At 40.7% G+C, this 22,909-nt stretch overlaps 1 long non-coding RNA gene across 1 annotated transcript in view; it reads left to right on the top strand.

Annotated features, from left to right (window-relative positions):
- Positions 1-22,909, top strand: part of LOC106018859 (uncharacterized) — a 618,314-nt gene that overhangs the window by 520,234 nt on the left and 75,171 nt on the right. Inside the window, exon 13 of the long non-coding RNA XR_011807997.1 lies at positions 10,315-10,467. This is a non-coding gene — a long non-coding RNA (uncharacterized lncRNA). The remainder of the gene's footprint in view (positions 1-10,314; positions 10,468-22,909) is intronic.

The raw sequence follows: 22,909 nt of genomic DNA on the forward strand, positions 1-22,909 counted from the left end.
AAGAGATGTTCTCACTTGGAACAGGGCTGGGTTTTGTCTCCATTTGCCATTGCTCTGAAAGCTAACTGTTCTCCAGGTGAAATCATGCAACAGGTAAGCCTTATGTCCTTCATATGTAATGAACCATTTTTCACTTTTAAGATGCATGAAGAAACCATATCAATGGACTCCCCAAGCTGTTGTGTTGTCTGAAACTTCTGAGCAAAATTTCACAGACAGTATGTCATCATTTCATATCATCTTAGAATGGCTGAGGTTGGAAGGGACTCTAAAGACCATCTAGTTCCAATCCCCCTGTCGTAGGCAGGGACACCTCCCACTAGGTCATATTGCCCAGGCCCTCATCCAGCCTGCTCTTGAACACCACCAGGGATGGGGCATCCACAACCTCTCTGGGCATTTTAACAAGGAAGGCTCATTTTATGTGATATTCTGGGCAGTTGTACAGGAATATATTCAATAATGTGGAGCATTCACCAGACCAAAATATCCGAGAATGTGTTAAATTACATTTGTAGGTTGTTTTTTAAGTCTATCTTGCAAAAGGTCTGTAATGCAATCACTTTTAAAAATATATCTGAACCTATATAAGCATATCTTACTTATGCATTTAGCTTGTCCTTTTGAACTATTGGGAAGGGTTCACTCTCTGAAGGAAGAATTAGCAGGCCATTCTTTAAAAAGGACAATTGGGAAGCAAGACATCCAATGAGCTTATGGCAGTAAGCTGTGGAATGCTATATTTCATTAGGTTCTGTTTTATTTTTGCATTCCATGACTTTAAATACAGTGGTGATGGGGAAATGCTGTATTTCGTGAATTTTTGTTTTGTTTTATTTTTTCATTCAGTGACTTTAAATACAGTGGTGATGGGGAAAGGGAAGTTGTACTAAAAAAGATCGTGCTCTCAAGACTGCACATGCCAAGGTAGGTCTGGAACGGATGCTCATGGCTGAATTAATAAACTCTGACTGTCAATGTTTAGAACAAGAATTCTGACAGACCCTTCACCATGACAATACTAGTGGGAGTCAAAGTAATATCATCTGCTGCTGAACATCGCTAGTGTGTGCGTACTGTTGTGCCAAAGGTTAATATGCCAGTTTTATTTCCTTCTCTCTACAACGATAATTTAAATGAGTTGCACACACAAGTGATGTTATATGCATAGGGTTTCGCATTAAGTTTGCTATGTCAGATTTGTTTATAAAAATCATATTTTGAACCACTTGCCCAGGGGCTCCGTTCTGGGGAGCTGCAAGCTGATTTCTTTTAAAGAGGCAGTTTTTGTTTTCCATGAACTTTCAGTAGAGATTTTGGAGCTCTGAGCAGGGAGCTCAGTTTTAAAATTAGCACTTGCCCAGGTTTACAATTAGGTTTAATTACTTAGCAACAGAGAGTTTAATCTAGTTTTACATGTGTGCCACATGACCCTTTCCATACCTTACAGGGATTGGAAGGGCCCCCTGCCTCTCCTGGGGAAAATTGCTTTCCAACGTTTTGGAGACCGTTTACAATGTTTTTGTTCCTATGCTGCAATGTTAACATTGCCCATAAACCTAATAGTTACACAGTAGTTAATAAGGGGCAGAAAGTTTTACAGTCTTTTCCGCAGTTGTTAAAATCCTGCTACTGTAATTTAGTCCTAGCCACACAAAGCCGATCAGTTGTTGTGAAAAATAAGAGGCGCTATATTGGTGTATTCTTGGAAACCGATGGAAAAGAGGACCTCTCCTGAGCATCTAGCTGAACATAGTAAATTTGAGGATTATTTAAATTGCTTGGTTTGTAATATAACCACTCAAGGGCTTGCCAGCAGTTTACCTTCAGGATGTGTGGCTTTTCTATAGGAGAAAATCATTTTGGATTTCTGCTAAGAACCAATTGCAATTAATGGCACTGTCTGGCAAAGGATGGCTTACCAAATTGCCCTTCAGTTACAGGAAAAAAGTTCTATTAATGATCTTGCGAGCATATTTTTAGTCAGTCTCGACCAGAATCATTTTCTAGCTGTTTTCTATATTATATTAACCAAGGGCATTTCCAACGTACTGGCTGTACTGCCCCTTCTGACATTATAAAACTTCAGAGCATTTTCATCCTTCTCCAGCTAGAAGACATGCTGCTATTTGTGACCACACCAGTAGAAATGGGGTACTTTTCATTGTGATTTCTAGAATCAAACCTGAACTGAAATGGACTCAAATGTAATTAAGTTTGGACTACAAGTACCTGTTGGGTCCATGCTTACTCCAGTTGCTTAACCACATCACTGGGAAATAGGAAAGGCTGGAGAAGGATTGGCAGACAAGACTCATTTTGAAAAGGAACATTTCTTTACAAATTTATCTAAAAGAGAAGTTTCCACAAGCAACCTCAGCCAATAAACAGTTACATTAAAAATAATAATAATTAAAAAATCAGCTATTGACCCATCTTTAATTTGGAATATTTTTCTCACAAGGTACCTGTTGTAGTAGTACATGGAAAACTCACATAGAGATTATTACATAGTAGTGAAGGGTTATAGGGGAAAGGAATAAAAAAAAAGCTCATTTGTTTCTAAATCAGAACACTACAAACACCATGAGCTGTTAAGATCGGTGATATTATGTGCTATCTGAAAGGACAGAGTTCAAATTATTTGGCTACCATAACTCTGCTTCACTGCTTAAGATGCTGTGATTTCTTTTAGAAATAATCTTTCACCTGTGTTGCCTGGGATTGCAGTGATATGTTTTGAGCTATCTGTAGCATTTTTTAAATGCCTTTTATCTGAGATTAACAATGAGTATTTTGCTATATACACATTAACATTGTTCTTGCCCACCATACCTGAGAAGGGAGCTATGGGCTATATCCCAAATGAACTTGGTGCTGCTGACATGTTATGTATTGTACCCTCTGAAAATGGTATAGTTGATGGAGTTGATAGAAACCTGTGGGCTCAGTGCTGAATTTAACGGGAGTTTTGAATGCAGGGAACAGATAGTTTAACAGTAACAGAAGTGAAGGGTGTGTTGTGTTTGTGGTGGGTGGACACTTCAATGAGGAGTCTCCGTGAAGATGGACAAAGCTCCACACTTCTTCCTATGTATGGTGTTCTGAAGCATTACCCAAATACAGCACGATCACATCGCCACCGGGCTATAATAGAAGTCTAAAAAGGATATGGTACTATTCACTCCATAATTTCTGACCCGTTGCATGATTACACTCCTGGATTCATTCTGAAGCACATCCATGGGAGTACCCATGTAATTATCTGTCTAAAAATATAGCGCTGCCATTTCTGGGTTGGTTTCTGAAGAGTGCTTGCCAAAAACTTTATCAAGATGCTTAATACACTGTTCTGTGCACTTCTTGGGCTGGACTGTTACGGGGAAAATGAAGGCAGTATTGCAGTGGCTGCAAAGCCTTCCAGCTCCGGCACACTGTAAGTGCTCTAGAAGTTGTTCTGCACCTTGTGTCAGAAATTCCCATAGCTGGCAGGCTTGATATTGCTGTGGCAGGAAGCAGAAGCAGCTCCCTGTGCCTGCCCTTTGCCATGCTACATGGCTTCCTCGCTCTGCGGAGCTCAGCACACCTGATCCGGTGCCAAATGTTTTCTGCTTTACGAGGGGGTAAGCCAGAAAATTCCCGGTGTTGTCCTGAACAAGCTGTGAGGAAGGCAGAGGGGGAACTCCTTTCCCCGCTATGTTCCTGACACTCCCAACAACTGTATACAACCCTTTGGCATAGGTTCACCCCCAAGGTACAATTCGGCTCAGCACTGGGGCTGCTTCTATCAAGAAGTCAAGCATTGCTCTGCAAAACAAACTTGTCTTCATGCGGTAAGTTTGTTCTCCTACGCCTTGATCCAAAACCCACTGAAATCAACAATGTTTTGAAGTCAATTTCCAGTGATTTCCACAGTCTGGAGATTAGATTTCACTGCCATTTCAACCTTGGATCTCAAAAACTCCTGACCGCCTTGCTCTGCCTCTTTTTTTCCCTACTGTGGGAAAATAAGCACTATTTAACATGATGCTATTTAACTGAGCACCACACATGGAAACTGGAGCCCTATTGTTAGCCCCATTTCACAGACGAAGAAGCTGTATCTAAATTGATACCTTAAAATTGCGGCAAAACTGAGAATAGAATCCAAATTTCATTCGGTAGATACCCAGCCTTTATGGACTTCGAACAAAGACATCACAGTACAAGAAAATACTTTAGCATATTTCTCATTTGCAAATATTTCCAGATATCTTGCCTTATTCTTTGTATCTTGCAAGTGTAGCAGTGGACCAGGAATACCTCATGTTCCTTTAACTATTGCATTACTTTTTGTTCCTTTTCTCAGTTATAGTCATTAGCTGCTTGTGAGTAAATCAAATTTTAGTAAAAATATAGGCAGTTGGGCATTGCTGTTTTTGTGCTGATTGGGGTAGAATGCTGTAAGAAAAATGCACTGATATTTTCAAACCGCAGTGGAGTTTGTGTTTTGTTTTGTTATTGTTTTTTTTTTTGTTTGTTTGTTTGTTTGCTTGTTTGTTTGTTTTCTGAAAAAAATAAAAAAAAAACTGACCTGGCTTATGAGCCTCACTACTCTTAACTTTGATAAGCACGAGGCTTCTTAGAAAGAGACAGAAACCCTTCTAAAATTTTCCATTACCGAGGAGGTTCAGCCAGCAGTCAGGCAAGGCTGTTGGGAGAGAGCTACATTGCAGGTGACACTTTGCAATTGCAGTTCTTAGCTGTTTATCAACTGCTATATTCTCAGCTTGAAGGTACCAATGTTTTTGTGTTGTGTAATAAATTACTGAATGTTTACATGCAAATAGGTGTGTGCCTACGGAGGAGACACTGGGAAACAGGATTTTCCTGAGGTAGGAGCTAGTTCAGAGGCCCCGTTCCACTGCAGTAGCTGTTGTCAGGAAGGACTGAGTGGCAGTTCTAATTACCAGTGTCTACACAGGTTTCTCATAGGAAGATACAAGCTGTCACGATCCCTTGCCAATCACATGAGAACTGACCTAGGGAGAGCATCAACTGGAGGTGAGTGTACATGTCCAATAAATTCAGTCCCTACTGCATTAGCTTATTTTTAGGATTGTCCTGAAAAGACATTCAGCCTGTATCATAAAACCTTCCACTGAGCAGAAAATATACAGGATGATGATGACTTTAAATTTGGGTTCATGCCCTCTGGGGCATGAATTCATAGTACTTGGGATATGATTTGATAATGTACTGAATGCTGAAGGAACGCAGAATCTCTAGATGAGCTCGTAAAGACAGAGCATTTATGCTATGTCGGCGCTCTCCTAATCAAAGGAAGCAGAAGAAATTTTATTCTTAATTTTACCACACGTGTTATTCTTAATTTACAATAAAATCATGGTTTCTACATAAGATATTTCTCAGAAGATGGCTGTTTAAACTTAACGCATAAATTTATGCATGCAACTGATACGCCGTTTTCTGATTTTCACCTTCTTCCATTGAATGTATTAGAGACTTGTTCTTGAACATAGTTTAGACAATACATGTGTCACAAGCAATGATGAATCAAAGAAAGAAAGCATCCAGAAAGGGAAGCTAACTAGACAGGTAGGCCCTCATCAGCATCACATTCTGTTCCGTAGCTACAATAACAATAATTGAGTCAGACACATGGATTTTAAGTGCCTCTTAAAGAGGAAAGTTAGGGAGAGACACTGTGGAAGGGAAATTATATACTGAAATGTGGCATCTCAGTGTTGCAGCTGCCAACCTTGTTCTGTCAGTAGCCACAGCTGTTGCCTTTTCTTCTAAACTTAGCAGGGGATGGGTAAAACTAAAGAGAAGCAGCGCAGGCACTTCAGCTGATACAGAGGTGTGGGTCCAAGTCCCTCTGTGTAATCAAAGGAAACCTTTAATTAGTGTTAGCTCGTGAGAGATGGGTATTTTATTTGTGTGGACAGAAGATCACAGCCAGGGAGATGTGTGTCTGTCTCACGTGGACAGATGCATTCTCAGTGTGTTCCTCGGCAGCTCATCCTGTATCAGTTAGGTGGTTTTTTTCTGATTTTGCTGTTTTGCCTCTTGTGTTTTGTCCATCTTGGGTAGCAAGCTTCCTCAGTCTTAGCTTTCCCAACAACTGAAGGAAAACATTTGTCCCCAGAAGGAGGAGATCTAGTCTCTGGTTCTACTGTTGATCGAACATGGTGTGTCAACATGTGTTCCTCAACCCCAGTGTCAGACCTGGTGGATTTCACGTCTGCAGTGATGAAGAAAACAGCAGGACTTGATATTGCCTGTACAGTTTTCAGTAAGAGTCTGGCAATATTATTACTGGATTTGTGTGTGTGTGTACACGTGTGTGTTTTAAAGTGTCACTTTGGGGCAGCATGAGACCAAATGTGAGTATTAACTTCCTTTTTTTTTCCCACTGCCCTTGAGGTTACAGGAAAAAAAATGTGAAGACATGATTGGACATGCAGAACAAAACCCAAAGACACGAAGAAATCACCCACCATTTGTGATTTTCTGTCTTATTTTTTAAAATGCAGTCTTATGCTTAAAAGCTAATTCTCTGCTTTTTGATGTGCTGGCCTGAGATATTTGAGTGCTTTGTCTTTCCATCTGACAAACACCTGCCAGTTAGATTTGGGGAGGTGAACAAAATGCAGACATGGGTAATGGTAAACGTTTATCTCCCCTGATTCACACACTGTAGCAATCTGGGCCTTGGCATAGGGGCATGAAGGGAGTTTATGGTGCAAAAGACTGCTGATGTAGCACTGGAGGACTCTGTAAGACCACCAGACCTGGTGCGGTTTTGTCCTATAAGAAGCAGTTCTGGTACAGAGTTATCTGCTGACTGTCTTTCAGCTTGGAGGGATGTAGTTGGCTCCTTCCAACAAAGAAGCTGGGAGTGATTTAACATGAGGTATGGATAATCAGAAGAAAAGTGGGATTATAACTTAGCTGACAGTGTAGATGTAGCCTGTACTTACCTTATAGGTCAGCTTGACCAGGGGATAAAATATTCTCAGCACCAAGCAGGATAAGGCTCAGTGATGCAGAGCTATTGTACGAGCCAGTGACTGCAAAGGAAAGTCTTCAGGAAACAGAGGACATGTGGACGTTTGTGTCATATACAGAAAATTCAGCCTGGCCTGCATGCCAGATGATATCCTTCCATCTGGTGAAGCTGAAGATGCTGAGAACAGTGATAGGAGGAAGGGGATCGTACCCCAGTTAGATTTAGGCAGTTGAATGGAATAAAATATTTCTTGAAAAATGATTGATGAAGACTAGAGCTCATAACTTCTGGGGTAATTTTGTCACTTTTATCTTCAGGGTGGAGATCACTACATGCCAGGCTGCATTCCTTCATAGCATCTGAATCATTCTTATTGTCTCCACAAGCTGAAAATGAGAAACAGACTGGCAGAAAAGTTAAAATTTTCAAGGTGGAAAGAGTAGAGAATAGCCTGTTTTTTTATTATATTTTATTTATTTTTAACGTTAAAAGTTCTTGTTGCATCTTTGCAGACAATAATAAATGGGGTTTTATGATTCCTGTATTTAAGACAAAAGCAAAGTTTCCTATGTTTGGAAGGGAAGTAAAAGCACCTGAAAAGCTTACTCCAGCGCTGTCTACAGCCAGCCTGGCTTTCTGTGAGCTGCATGGGGAAGAAATATTTCCAAGGCACCAGTGGTTGCCATATCCTGCATGCAAAAAGATTCCATAAATGTCTGGAAACAGATGGAATGCAACTTTGGAGGAATAAATGGATTTTTAATTTTCTGAACATTTTGGATTCCATCTGGTTGAAGTAACTAAGTGACCTAGTAGAATACTTTTACCTTTCTCGTATAATAGATAGAAACACAGCTTGCATTGCTATTGACAGACACATTCCCAGGTAATACACGGGTTTTACTTGCTCTCACCTTTGCTTACTTTTAACTGTTTTGACTGCATATCAAGAGATAACTGAGGCACCGCTTTATATATGTCAGATCTACTTGTTGACCCTCCCTCAATTCATGATTTGCCTTCTTGATAGGAAGGAGGAACTCTGAACCACCTGTCTAAGCTCACCTGACAGTAGCAGGAGCCTGAAGAGATGCACATTTTAGATTTATGTCCTTGTTATTTTTTGCTTTAAGCATTGGCACATTTAAAAAAATAAAACAAGATTAAAAAACAACAACAACAAAAAAACAGTTCTTAATTTTCTGTCTTGTTTAAAGGCAGAGAATGAGTAGAGGCTTTGCATATTGGTACAAAAAAAAAGGTGTGATATTTCTGTTTACTGGTCTTTTTGTTATTGCTGTTTAGAATGGTAAGCAAATAAGAATAAATGCATGTGTTTTAGACAGGAAATGAGCATTTCTGCATGAATAGGAAATGCAGGCAACTTGAACTCACAAGAAGTCATAAAGTACACTACTCTATATAAAAAGTGGAAGGCCTTTGGTTTATGGAAAAGACACCATTTTTGTGCTTACCTCAGTGAAAACTAGAAAACAAATCTCTTCACTCTCCTTGAGAGAGAAGGTGGGTCTTTTGAATCACTAATATTTAGCCTCTATTTACTAGCTGCACCATTTATGAAGCCGATTATTTGGGATTGCCATTCAGGAAATTCTACTGAGAATAAGTATTTCCATGCTGATAAGTTCATAAGCAATAGTTAGGAGGATATCAACAATGTGTTTAGTATTAGTTTTCATGCTTCTTGGCACTTTGGAACATTTCTCAGTGTTTTTGATATGAATATGAATGAAATTTTGCAAAGAATGGGGAATAACAGCTCTTTTTATTTGCTTTAAGGGGCAGTTAGCAAGACTGTTCTCCAGTTTTTGAAGCAAGTATGTTTGTGTTTCTGTAGAAACCCTTGCATTTTAAGGTCACGAGTTTCAGCCTAGCACAAAGCCTGAAATCACTGAAAGATTTCACTTTTGCCTGACATATTAATGCTATGTAAAAAGTGTGTTTGCTCTGTCCTTAATAGGGCAAAATATAGTATTTCCACTACAAATAACTTTTGTATAAAGCTCTGGTCACCATAACCCCGTAATTCAAATGAAGCTTGTTTCTTCTCCCTGAAATTTGTGATTATGAACTTCTGACGATTGGCAGGAACACACACTGATGCTGCCAGCAAAACTCTGGATCCAGTGCAGTCATGTTTTAAGCATCTTTTGCTGGGATCTTGTAATAAGCTTGCCTTGTATGGCATTGAGACAATTGAATTCTCTTTCGCATTATACACTTATATAATTGCATTACTGTCTCTGAAGCCTTTTTGCCCCCATAAATGATTAAAACTGCTGTAATACAAATTTGGACTTGGGAGACGTATTTAAACCTCCTTATACAGCATGTAAGTTGCTGAAAGACTCATTGGCTGCAAGTATGGAGGGTTTGTTGTTTTGTGATTTTCTGGTAGTTTAGAGTTTTGTAAAAGAGAAATCTGTGTCCTACTAATAGTACTGATCACATGTTCCCTCATTTGTGTAATTGAGAAAATTACCAATATAATGAAAACAGCTCCATCTAAATAAGTTCTCTACCCACAGTTAATAAAATAGTATCTACCCTCAGAGACCTGGAATTTCTCTGCAAACCCTTTTAGTTAAACAAAGCATTTTGTGTACCTACAGTTAATGTGATATTTATTTTTTCATTATTCATGAAACAACTTTAATGTCACTGCTGATTTTCCTGGTAGGATGTTCAGCTCCAGCATACCAGAGCTCATGCTGAGATGTAGCTGAAGATGTCATTCACAATAAACATGAGCTGCTGTGACAATACGATGGCAGAAGGTGAAGAATCTCTTTTCTTCTGCAAGGGCGTGCATGTGTCTCTCTCTGTCTGTGAGAGGGAGAGAAAGAGAGAGATTTGATTGTGTTTACAAGATTCATTCGAGGCACAGCAGGCAGTAGTCACATTGTAATATTCACCTTAACACAGATAATTTGATTTTCAACCTGGTTATCATGCATTTAGACATAACGATACATGAAAATATATGCTTTAGCAGTGCATTTTAAACAAGGTTGTACACTTTAAGTCGGAATATATTAGAGGTGAGCATTGATTTTAGCAATTGCGGAAGTCCGGGAAAGCACTGTTCAGCATTCAGCATATGTCACAAAATTACCAAGCGGGAAGCAAATTCTAATGGGTAGCTCTCAGGGACTGCTACCATTTCCAGGCTGAATTCAATAGGATGGGCTTCCCTGAACTTGAAGTGTCTCAGGATGCATGTGTGTATCCCACTTAAGAGCCTCAAGCACGAATGAAATTTCTTTTTTGAGTCCTAGGTTGTGTCCTGACTTGAAAATTAAAGGTCAAAAAGTCCCACAGCAGATCTGTGCTTTACACCAAGATGAAAATGAACTGCCTGGACAGAGGATGTTGTCTTGGGTCACCATGAAGAACTTGACCTGCCTAACTGATGTGACACAGGGAAAGAGGTATGTTGATGCTCATCAGGAGCAGATCTTCATTATTGCCTCCTGGAACAGCATGAGAGATAAGGGGATTTATCAGCAATTTAATTATAGTCGTAACACACTGTAGTTGTAACACGCTTTATGCAAGACAAAAAGGAATCTGCTATTCACACTGCAATATTTCAAGCTCAACTTCAATCTAAAGAGTGTGGACGTGGTTGGGCATGATCTTGTGAATCATCTAAAGCGCATTCGCAACAAACAAAAGCCTGCATAATTCTCCTGAAGTCAATAAAGGTGAGCATGTTTATACGAATGGGGCATTTGGCCTAAATCCAGCTGGAGTCTTTGCATTATCACACCTCTGAATCTTCTGAGGTTTTCTCAGAGTCATTAATATTGAGGCTGTATAGTACCCAAGGTAATTATCCATTCCTGCTTGGGCCTGGCCCAGGAATTATTCCACAACATGTTGCCTCATTAGTATAATATAATAGAAGAGCAGAAACAAACTGGAAACCAGGAAAATGAGGGAGATAAAAGGAGAAGAGTGTGAAGAAAAACAAACTGGGGTGAGGTCCTCCGATGGTGTAAATCAGTGCAGCGCTATTTGCCTTCAGTGAGGCTCTGCCAGTTTACCCCCTGTGATGCTCTGGCCCATGATTATTAGGAAAGTATGTTGTTGATATGCTCTATAATGGCTTCCATTACCAGCCCATGCTAAAAGAAGCAGCTGGTGAAAGTTATGTTTATGTTCCACAGATGGATCGGCAATGGCAGACACATAGCTCTGTGTCTGGTAAACAGGTGTTTGACTTTATATTTGCTAGCTAGCCAGAAGAAGTCAGATTCTCGGTAAGGGATGTAGACGAAGGAGATCAATATAGTTGTTGAAAAGGAAGAAACAATTCTTTTTGGTTGCACTTTATCTTCTTTTTGAATGGTGTGTAGTGTCCCAAAATTAAGCCAGCCTTTTATCACATGAACCTGCATGGTCTAGTTGACAAGGAATTACAATCAGCAGAGGGACAAAAAGACCAAAACTTCTTCTTGCAAATGGGGCAATTCAAGCAGTATTCTCTTTTCTCCTTCTTTTCTTGCCTGTTTTCAGTGGGAGAGGTAGGTGGGTTTCAGTCAAAGTGAAATGTTCCTACAATGTAGTCAAAAACTTCCTATGCCGGAGAAACACCTTCACCAGTTGCTGTAGTACAGAACAAGACTCATTGAAATTACGGCTGAGTTTAGCTGTGGTTTTGCTGGGAGCTGGAAATATAATCCTTTTCTTAATAAGAAATGTTTTGCAAACCAATTCTGACACCTGTAAATTTAATACTTATGGGTGCACAGTCAGTGCAGAAGGAGAACAATTGCTTTTCAGCTCACTCAAAATAAACCATTTATTTTGACTGTGTTTATTCATTTCTGATTGCTCAGAAAACCAAAAAGCAGCTGGGATTTTTTTTCTGACCTCTGGATGACAAATATTTCTAGATGGAAGAATGGCAACATGTAAATCTCTGGGTGAATATCATTGAGGCTAAAATTCTTTAAACTCTAAGGATTTGGGAGCGTTTTCACAGATACCCAGCAGTAGGCTGAATACTCATTAATAACTAATATTATGACTCTCTGAATCACAGTGATCCAGATTCAGCACTTCTAGTTGCAAATCAGGTTATTATTTTACTCTTTGACCAGCTCTAGGGAAAGCTCCTTAATATGTAATGCAAGGAAGTAGCCTAAGGGAATAGAGCAGGCTGGCAGCGTGTGCCTAAGACTTTCCCACACTGCTACTGCATGTTCATCCCACTGGCAGAAGGTTAAGTGCATCTTGCCGACTCTGAAACTGGTGGCCAAGGTGTGGTCATGAGTTGTTGTCCAAGACAAGAGATGACCCAGGGTACAGGAAGAGCAGCTGGGACAGCTGAGGAGCCCCGGGTATGTCTGAAGAGAAGTTCAATGTCAGTGTTGTTAACTCATTATCACACTTCTTTTATTGAAACCAAACTCCTCAAAGGGGTGGCTTTGGAATTGGCGTGTTATGTCGGAAAGGTAGCTGTTTAAATGAAGTGTAAGCAGCGTGTGTTTTCAAGTTTCTGTTGTAGACGTAATATATGAGGGAATAGCGAGAGCAGCAGGTGTTGTCGAAATTTATGGAGGAGCAGCCCCACAGGAAGAGCAGCGACAGTTACTGCAGCAGATGGTCTTCAGAATTATGAACGTGGGGCAGAGGCCCAGCTACCCATCTAACCCAGTCCTTGAGCAGGAACCAAGAAGATGTCGATTCTAGGCCTACATGGTCAACTCAAGCAGTAAGACTGGTAGTGGTCAGGGCAACCAGCTGCCCGAGATCCGTGCCAAACAAGCCTGACCCAAGCTGTGCATACTGATCTCTGAGCAGTGGTACTGCTGCCGACTAAGAGAGGTACATCTTGAACCAGTTGGGAATCCCAGAATAGAAGTACTGATAAAGGCTCATGGAGGAATTTAACTACCCAGACATCTGTTGAGTAACAAATACAGCTGAACATGCATCATCGCAGAGGTTCCTAAATTATAGTGAAGACAACTTTATGATCCAGAAAGTAGAGACTCCTGAGGAGAAGCCATCCTGGATCTACAGGAGTATATTAATGAAATTTGCAGATGAAACTTTGCAAGTGCATTAAAAATACAGCAGCACCATGTTTTAGTATTGAACTTTAGCAGAGTATCATATGTGTTTAGAGTGGACTGTCATCCACATCCATTTATTAATTTTTATTATTCCATAAGTAAATGAAACTTCAAGCCTATCTTCTACTGACTTTAAAACTGTTTGCATCATCCATGCATGCCAGACATTTGAGATCTGCAGTCTCTTAACTAATATACTCTGCAAGCATCTCTCTTGGACAACATACAGCTCGTGACAGAGACCCAGAGAATTAAAATAATGGACAGATAATAGCACTGTGCCAGTTCCCTTCAAAGATGCAAGTGCATACCTTTTCAGAAGAAAAATCATTTGAAACAAATGTTGAATCGGATGAAGAATCTTAAGAAGCAGAAATATTGAAAAGATAATAACGAACAGCAAATAAGACATGAGTTTTCAATAAGGCACAATAACAAGGGAGGCCTATAAAATTTTGGAGTACAAACAAAGAGATATGACATCACAGGGTAAAGTTCAGATAGGGCTTTTTCCCCCTTGTTGGTATCAGGCAATATGAAATAGGCTAGCGCATTCAAGTGGGCAACAAAAGGTTGGGCTGATATTCAAGATAAACTTCTGGCAGTAGAACTTAGGAACTGGTGAAAAATCTTCTGCAAGTTTTGTTTCATAATGGCACTGGGGGGGGGAGGAGGGGGGGGAGGGGAAGCCCGCCCACAACACTTTTTAGTTCCTAAAACAAGGGAATCTGTGAAATCCTAGCGGAAAAATTTCTCTTAAAATTTCTCACATAAATCAGCTGATCTTTCCTATTCTCAAAGAAAAAGCAGCCTGAATGAATCCTGCTTCATTCCGCAGATTCAATACACGGATAATGCAGGTTTATTCTCTAATGATTCATTTCCTTACATCTGGAGAATGTGTCTTTTGAAAATTTAGGGGGAAAAAAAATAGCATTTTTTTTTCCTCTCTTGCCAAGTCTTAATTTGATGCATTCATTTCTCTATTACCATTCTGTCCCAACATTTATTGTCTCAAACACTACACAGCAAAATCTTTTTCTCATCTCTTCAGGAAGGTAACGTTTCAATTTACATTTGTAATAGCGAGGTATGATCATCTCAGTGGGATGGTAACCTTAGTAATCTTCCTGGTAAAATGCTGTTCATTAGCTTTATGATAAAATATGCCCACGTTATAAATATTTCCAGAAAAGAATAAAACTTTTCACTTTGTCTGCATTAATTCTGACATCTGCTATAGGTCATATACAGAAAGAAATCTACTTTCAAAAGCGATTCCAATTTATTGTATTAAGACTATTATCAAATAATTCCACTCCACCTGATCAAAGGCTTTCTCAGCATCTAATGTTAATATCATTCATGGTCCTGAGCCTTTGTTTTTTCTAAGTTTTTAGACTCCCCAAAGCATCACCTGAAAGGTCACTGAGAGGTCTGGGAATGTTCAGTTCTTTGATGAGAAGAAGGCAAGAGCTCCACCCCCCCCCCAAAAAAAAAAAAAAAAAAAAAAAAAGAAATCTCAGGAAGACTGATCTCAGTCCAGGAAGAAGCAATAGTGGAAGATTTTTTTATTTTTATTTTTTATTTTTGTCAAAGGTGCAATCTAAGAGCTACCTTTGGAAGCAAGGAATTTGGAAAGAGATGAAGAAATGAATGAGAATCCCTCTCTGGTTATTATTTCTGTCTGAATTCCATTTAGAACTGGAGTCAGACAAAAAAAGATTGGACACAAACATGCTATCAACAAGACAGCAGCAGTGATATACAAACCAGCACTAATAAACTCTCTTGATATGTCTAGGGAGCCCTTCTAAAGAAAGCCTACAAACACCTGCCTGAAGGCTCTTCTTGCTTTAGGCTGGATGGATTTGCTTGCTGTCCTCGCTCTAAGTTAATTTGTAATCTACAAATCCAGTTGGCTATTAAGACACAGAAACAAAACTTAAAGGTTAAAAAAGAAAGAAAGAAAGAAAGAAAAGAAGAAAGAAAAAAAGAAATATTTTTGTCTGCTGCACCTGAACAGGCATACACAGTTGCCGAACTGAGTCTGTCTGGGGTTTCAACACTGTAGTGGGAGCAAAGGATGGTAAGAAAATTCACTTGTGGATCCCAGTTTCTATAACAGAAGGTGCAAAAGTTGCTGCATTGGCCTTGAGCAAGGTAACTACCCTGGAAAGTACTTAGCTGAAACTCTTTCCTGACGCATTGACTCATGCCCTCCACTTCAGCAAAGCCAGATTACAGCGATTTGCCAACGATTTTGTGGCTGCAAAATGCAGAAAGGTATTTTAATTGCATTTTCCCCTGTGATCAGTTCTGTTGCCATATTCTGTGGTTGAAATCTTCTTGCAACGCTTTAACTAGAACAAAGACTTGCTCGGCTATTCTGCCCCATTGCCCTTCCTCTCCCCCACCCCAACTGGTCCAGGTTGTTTGGGTGGAAATGCTGCTTTTATCTAAAAGGCTTTTTGCCTAGGAAGTGACTGCAGATGAACAGTGCCGACAGGAACTCTTTGTAATCACTGACGGGGCTTTTCTCACTCAATGTTCAATGTTCTCACTCACACACATTTCCCAAAGGAAGTACAATGAAAATTTTGTATCAGGTTTTGAAATGGAGTGGTGCAAACTGCCTCAGAGACATCAGTATACTGATTTACCCCAGCTGAGTTTCCTGAGCTGCACGGAGGAGGACAAAAAAAAAAAAAAAAAAAAAACAAACTTCGTCTAATATGTGAATCAGCTGTTTACTAATCAGGGTAATCAGGGGGATCCAGATTCTGGTGGTTTTACTTCCGCAAAAGGCAGGAAAAAGGTTTTTATCACATTTTGCCTTGTGACCAGCTCTGAAGCCTTCCTGGCGGTTGAAACTTCAGCTCAGTCTTATTTGCAGTTGTACAAAACTAGTTAAACTCCTCGTGCTCTCCACCCAGATATATACTCACTGTGAATCGTGAGAATGTCTCCAACTCACCTCGCTTACCTTTATGGCCTGTATGGTGGAGACACACAGGTGATGATCTTCAGCTCCCCAAATGGGCCCCCAGGAGAGGTGGCCTTTCTCTCCGAGGTCCCCTGAGTCACCTGGTGGAGTGGTTTGCCTCCTTCTGTCAAATAGCACTCATGTTACCTGCTGGAGGTTGACACCGCTCCTGCAAGGTCAGAAAGATGTCTTTCATATTGGATGCCAATTCCCATGAAATGTTTGTGTGGAAGCAGGACTTGGATTTAGTCTGAGGAGGAGGAGTGGGGGTGGACGGACGGGCTGATTAGGTCCCCTTAGTTAGATTGGATCTAGTTCCTATCTCGTGCTAATCCACCCCAGACTCCTGGCGGTAAGATCCAAAGCAGCATAAAGCAGATAACAGGAGAAGGCTGAGGGGGCTAGTCAGGGGTGTTTGTAAATAAATCTGGAACCTGGGATCTGCAGCCTGCTTGGTTATGGTTTTGTGAAAACACAATTACAGCATAAAATGAAAGCAGGCTGTGCAATGAAAACAAGAGGAATGCCATCACCCAGGTTGGCTTGTACTGCAAACCACCCTGGTCAATCATCCGAGATGAATGGAGGTATCCGCTGAATAACCTCAGTTTGCAACTTTTATGTGAAGGCTTGATAAATGAAGTCAGGGAGAGGTACAAGAAAGTGATTAAAACCAGCCTGCGCAAAAGGCAATGATAACCTCCCTGAGCTTGAAACTTTTTTTTCCCCCTTCTGCCTGAGTTTGTTGGATAATTAACCCTTTCGTCCTTCGGTCTCTGTACACAAACATTTGTATATCTATACAGAGCAGCTGCCTCCTGACAGACAATTTGTCACTGGTCATAAATCGGACCCAGTGACAAGGCACGCCACTTCCAACGGGGGTGCTTACAGCTGGCCACTAGGATCTGGAGGAGCAGAAGACCTTTTCCAAAGTTTAGCTCTTATTTCTTGTCTCTGGGCTCTCTGTGCTGCCTAGTGACAGCACTTAAGCACCTGCTTTTAGGCGACCTCCTGGAAGAACATGCCCCAGGTCACAGTGGCAAGATAGCTTATAGTGATGCTGGTCTGTTGTCATAGTCAGCTTGGATGGCATCTTGTTGTCACTTAAGCAAAAGGCAATTCTTGCAGTATTGTCAGGTAGGAGCCAGAATTTTTCTTTGTTGACCTGGAACCATCATCTGCCATCTCTTTTGGTAAAATTGGTTACTGACTTGCAGGATAACCCAGACATGCAGAAAAACATAGTTAGAGATAAACAGATTTTCTGTTCCTAGAGTCCATTGTGCTCCTAGGTGCTTGCAAGGGATCAGCAAAGGTGTCTAACAAGCAAACCCTTATCCAAATGTGGTCAGAGGCTGCTTATAGTTTCGTTGCTTCATTTTTTTTTTCCTGCGCAACTGCATTAGGATACCAAATCAGTCACTTACAGAAAAAAAGCTGTCTGAGATGGGGTCTCAGGTGAAGATCTAGAAGTAAGCATTAACAAAATACACAGAAGCTTTCTTGCATGTCAGAGAAAGAAATACAATAGAAAGCATTACACTTTTATTTGGGGGGGAAAGCCTAGACTTAACCCAAAGAATGGCAGCAGCACCACTGCCTGCATTGAACAAAGCTGTTTAAACCCTTACTGAGAAGCAAAATCTCAGCTGAGAAATGTCAACAGAGCTTTTACGACAGCCTGAAAATTAATTGTCCTCTGAAATAGCAGTCCTCAATTTAGGCTTAATCTCTGTTGCATTACTCAGGTAGCTATTGTGAAGTATCACCCCGCTTGCTGCTCTCGCTGACAGTTTCTATATCCCTTCACCACACCCACTGGAAGGAAAACAATCACATAAATCCCTCTTTCAGGGCATGCTCAAACTCGTTTCTTATTGTGGGGCAAATTTATGGTCGCATTTACTATGTAATCTTTAAAGGGGACTGGCTGGTGGTTGAAGGTCTAAAATTACAGATGACCTGGGTGTAAGCAAAAGTGGATTTGTTAAAAAAATCTGTATTTAAGGGAGGAGGGAGGGGAGTGAGAGAGGAAAGCTTGATGTTCCCTGTGTAGTTTATGACCTTTCCTAAAAAAAAATACCCTTCAAGAAAGGTAGAAAAGCAATTTTCATTCTGCGGCTCTAAATATCTGTTTATCCCGCTGCCATGATGTGAGCATGCCCAGTTGGGATGATTTAGCACTCTGCTGATGACTACCAACGGAAGGACTTCATGTGAAAAGGTAGTCTGCCACAGCTAATGGGCTCTTGTTTCAAAGGGATGCTGTGTGTACATTACTAGTGTATGGAGAAGGTGCAGAAAGGCCTCAGCAGACATTAGGAATGGAGTGTTGTTGATGATGAAAAGGCACTTTGCTGTTGAGGGAATGGTGGGAGAGAAAAGGCGTATCTGTCTTTTTGATTAGAAATGCATGCTTCCTTTCATCATCTTGGCTGAAAAATTGGCTTCTGCTCTTGGTTTATGAAACCATTTTTCTTTTCCCTTCCTTCCCAGGTTTGCAAACTCTTTAATAAATTAGTTACTGTGAGGTGCATGGGTGCAACAATCACCTTAGAGGCTTTTCCCAAATGCATCTTTAATATTTTATAAGTATTTAAATAGATTTATTCAATGAGAACAGCCTGATTTATTAACACTGGCACTCTGGCATGGAAAGGGGGTTCAATACAAATGATGTTGTGTCAGAAATTTTTAGCAGCTAGATCTCAATTTACCAATGGATTCTCGGAAGTCAGGAAATAATAGGACCCACCCCATGTTAATATTTAATCAGGCTTTGGTGCCAGATAGGAGAAGCTGAGACACAACTAGGGGAGCCCTGTATTACATTAAAACATACATCATGTGTGTTCACTTCTTAGATGGGGGAAGGGGTGGGGGGGAGAATGGGTCAGTTATTATGGCAAGTGCGAGGTTCAGACCTGCTGAATAAAGATGCTTTGTCAGGCTCTGAGAGCTGACCAGATGCAGTCAAAATCTCACGGCAGACATGTGCTGGAAACCCTAGTGACCAAGTGTAAAACTTGTTTCCCTCTTGATGCCACAGGTCCAAGGAATACCTCTCCTTGTGCCTAATCAGAAAATAATGGATGGCAACAGAAACACTGATAGCAGGGCAGCTCTGTAAAGCCGTTTGGAATGATGCAACAAGAAGGATGCTGCCAAAGGTGGTACTGTCCTATGTAACTAGTACACCAAGGGGTAGGGGAAGAGTGGGTCCCCTGTAGATCAGCATGCTGTAGGTCACTGCCTTGAATTATGCAAAATTCTTTTTTGCCCTGAAGTGCTGTGTGAGGTTATTTTTATTTAGCCTGGTACATTACCCTCATAAAAATAAATAGGTTTTATTTCTGTACGGAAACACCAAACCGCTTTCTCAATGTGGGTTTTGGGTATAAATTTAAAATGCAAGGAAGCTCAGAAGTGAAGTTTGTCACTGTAGTGTTCTCTCACTTGAATGGAACAGATGAACAGAAGGGCATGATTGCAAAATAGCTCTGCGCATCAGCAGGACTTTCCTAAATCACTGCACCCAGTGTGGAGCAATTCAGATGAGTTAGGAGTCTGCTCAAAAACTGACAACATCTCATTCCTGCTGCGTATCACTGGCACTGCCTCCTCAATCCATCCCACAAGGCAGGGGGCTACAGAGGTGAATGAAGAGCAAAGAAGAAAGCTTCAGCCAACCACAGCAGGACTGATCCTGGGTAAAGAGGAGAGAAGAGGACATCTTGGATGCCACGGATCTTTTCCTGGAATATTTCAGGATGACCCAGCAGTGAAGAAACCCTCCAGTGGTCAAGACTGCCTGGCCATAATTGCATGCTCTTGTGTAAGGCTTGAGTTTTTCAGAGGGTGTGAACTAGAGTAGTGTGGTTGAAGTGACCAGAATAACACTGGTGGGCACTGGCTGCAAGTTTGGGCTGTAGTTGCAGTCACGGTGGCAGTGAGGTAGTCTTCTGGTGGGAACTTCATTCATTTCCTTTTCTCACTTAAGAATGTTTATTTCTACCACTTTAAACATACGTGTTTTTAGTTTCCCCGCATGCTTGCTTTATTTAAAGAAAGAAAGAAGAGTTGAATTGCTAGTGCTTTGCAATGTTATTATTAAGAAAATTGGACTATGCTACGGTAAGATGACTGGGTCAAGAAAAGAGGCTAGTTCACACATCTGGTTCTGCTAAATTTTGGTTGGAGTGGTTTATCGTAAGGTTAGATTACCAGGACAGAACCCATTTGTTTATGTGTGATAGCTGCCTGCTCCTGCTGGCATAGCGTTAGCAATCCTTTAAACTGAATGCTTTTTCAGTGGGAAGATCAATGGCCAAGTGGAGAGGAATTCTAGGTGTGATTTCTTTATGCTGGTAATGGTGAAGTTGAATTTGTGTGGGGTGTATATCTGAGAATATTTTGGTGAGGTGCTGGTAGGTGCAGAACAAGTTCAACTCTATCTGTATCAATCCTTATGGAACTGATAAACGGGAATACCGACTGACTTCATGTAAAAGCACCTGTACCAGCTGTGAGAACGATCATAGTTTGGAAAAGGATAAACTTTGTTCTGTTCCAGGGAAGGAGTGTGAAAGAGTTATATGCTTGCATGTGTTGGGGACAGCAAGTACAGAAGGATCTCCTCAAGCATCAGTGATGCTTGCCACAAAACTAACTCCCGTTTCAGTGAATTCACTGATGTTCTTTTTTAACCACTGCAATTTTTTGCCTCTAATTGTAACATCCTTAGGAACAGCATGTTCCATCTTCACCGTGGCATATTACATATGAGCAGGGTGATCTGTTTGGTAGGCATTTCCATATAGCTACAAGCAAAGAAGATTATTTCAGTTTTATCTAAGGAGGAGAATACCATCATCTACGCCAAACTTGAATATCTATTAATAGATTTGAAGCTTTTTTAAGTTATGGCTGGATGGGAAGGAAATACAGGAGAAAATATCAGAGACAACAAGGGACATTTCACAATTCATGTATCTTAGTTGTATTGATATTAGGAAAAATATTGGAAAAACATGCTACAAAAGCATTGTAGAAAGTGAAAGAATCTGATACAGATTTTCAGCAAAGTCCCATAGTTCAAAAGTTCATCTGGACTTCTTACCGCTAAAGAATTTGACTGGCTAGAAATATGCCTGAAAGCATCAAAATTTCAGCCCCTTCTTTATTAGTAGTAAATGAAACAGAGGAACAGATCCTGCAGTCTTCCATTGATCAGTGGCTTTCTTGGAGAAATGGTCTCTCTCTGGTCTCTGGGACAGTTACAAGGTACTATTTGCTGTGTGAGCGAGGCCAAAGTGGTTATCTCAGAAATCTGAATGTGATTTTAATTAGAGCTTTTATTATTGGAACAGCTGTAACCAAGATTGTAACAGTCAATTATATATGGAGCTTTACTGGCAAAGGGTGTTTAATATTAAACAATCATTGCTAACCGTGAACATACCTGATATAATAATGAACTTTATTTGAAAGATCAGCATAAGATAAAGGAGTTAAATTTAGCTGTACAGTCCATAACAATAACACAAGGGGATATCATGAATTCCTTTTATTTGGAAACAGAAAACGCCAAATGTTGTTAGATTATCTTTTTGAGAGCATAAAGTAAATGTTTGGTAACCAGAGATTTGTATTGCTAGCGAGAATCACTTTCACTAAAGCTGCAGTAACTGAATGTTTAAATGTGCAGGGTTGAACTGTCAAAGCACGTAACAACATCTTTAAATAAAATGGAAGCGGCTACAGCCGCCTTTATCTGTGTCGTCCTCTGACAACTGCTTAAGGTTCAGCTCTGCTCCCATTGAAGTCGGCGGAGAATCTCCCATTAACCTGAAATGATTCACGGCACGCCCTTACCAGAGAGGAAAGGAGCGGTCTCAAAGTGCAGAGGAAGGAGCGCTGCTGTCCCACAGCACGTGAGTTATTTATACCAGTACAGAGCGGTGCTGCCAACCCACAGCATTCATAATTGGGACTCAGACCCCTTGCAAGAGCGGCATTGAAGACACAAGCCTTATTCCCTGCCATAAGATTGGTTTTTCGGTCTTCCAGTTCTAAGTCACTGGACATCGCTTGCAGTTATAATACCTATGTTCTCAGCTTAACTAAAGGATCAGAAAAGCTCTTGCACTATTTCTAGTTTATTTTAATTACAGCTGACATTGTCTGATAGTCAATGGTAAGCTCAAATCAAAAAGGCATTTGGCAAAATCTGCCCCAATTTTCCTATGAAGCACTGGCAAGATAAGTGCTGGCAGGGACATATTTCTGATACAGCAGGGTTTGGATTTTTTTTTTTTAATTAACCTGATATTTGCATCAATGGTTATGCAGACTATTTGGCCTGAAGCTTGAGGCCCCATGCAAACAAGGAGGCAGAGCGTAAAGTGGCCATCAGACACAGGGACAAGGCAGGTTGCCCTAAGTGTGATGGGCCCCTCGCAGTGGGTTTTACCCATGCCCGTCCTTCAGACTGCTTCTCCACTCTGGCGTGAGGACAAGCCACATCTCCTCAGTCTCCTTTTTTCTGTTCCCAGAAGCTAAACTACAAGCCAGCACTCTGAAATTATATTTGGGCTTGGGTCTTTCTCTTCAGTTCCACTCTCCTTCTGTTGCAACTCGGCAGACCAAGATTCTGCAAACAGGCGATGCCTTTATCAGTACATAAACTGAAATACCCTAACCAGAGCTCCCTCCTGCTTCTCAGTTTCCAAAATGCAGCTCAAGTTCTTAATTGGGTAACCTGAACTTCTCTGTAATCTAGGTATCAGTGTGCATGGA

Source organism: Anas platyrhynchos, chromosome 3 (assembly GCF_047663525.1).
Source record: "Anas platyrhynchos isolate ZD024472 breed Pekin duck chromosome 3, IASCAAS_PekinDuck_T2T, whole genome shotgun sequence".
Classification (NCBI taxonomy): Eukaryota; Metazoa; Chordata; class Aves; order Anseriformes; family Anatidae; genus Anas; species Anas platyrhynchos.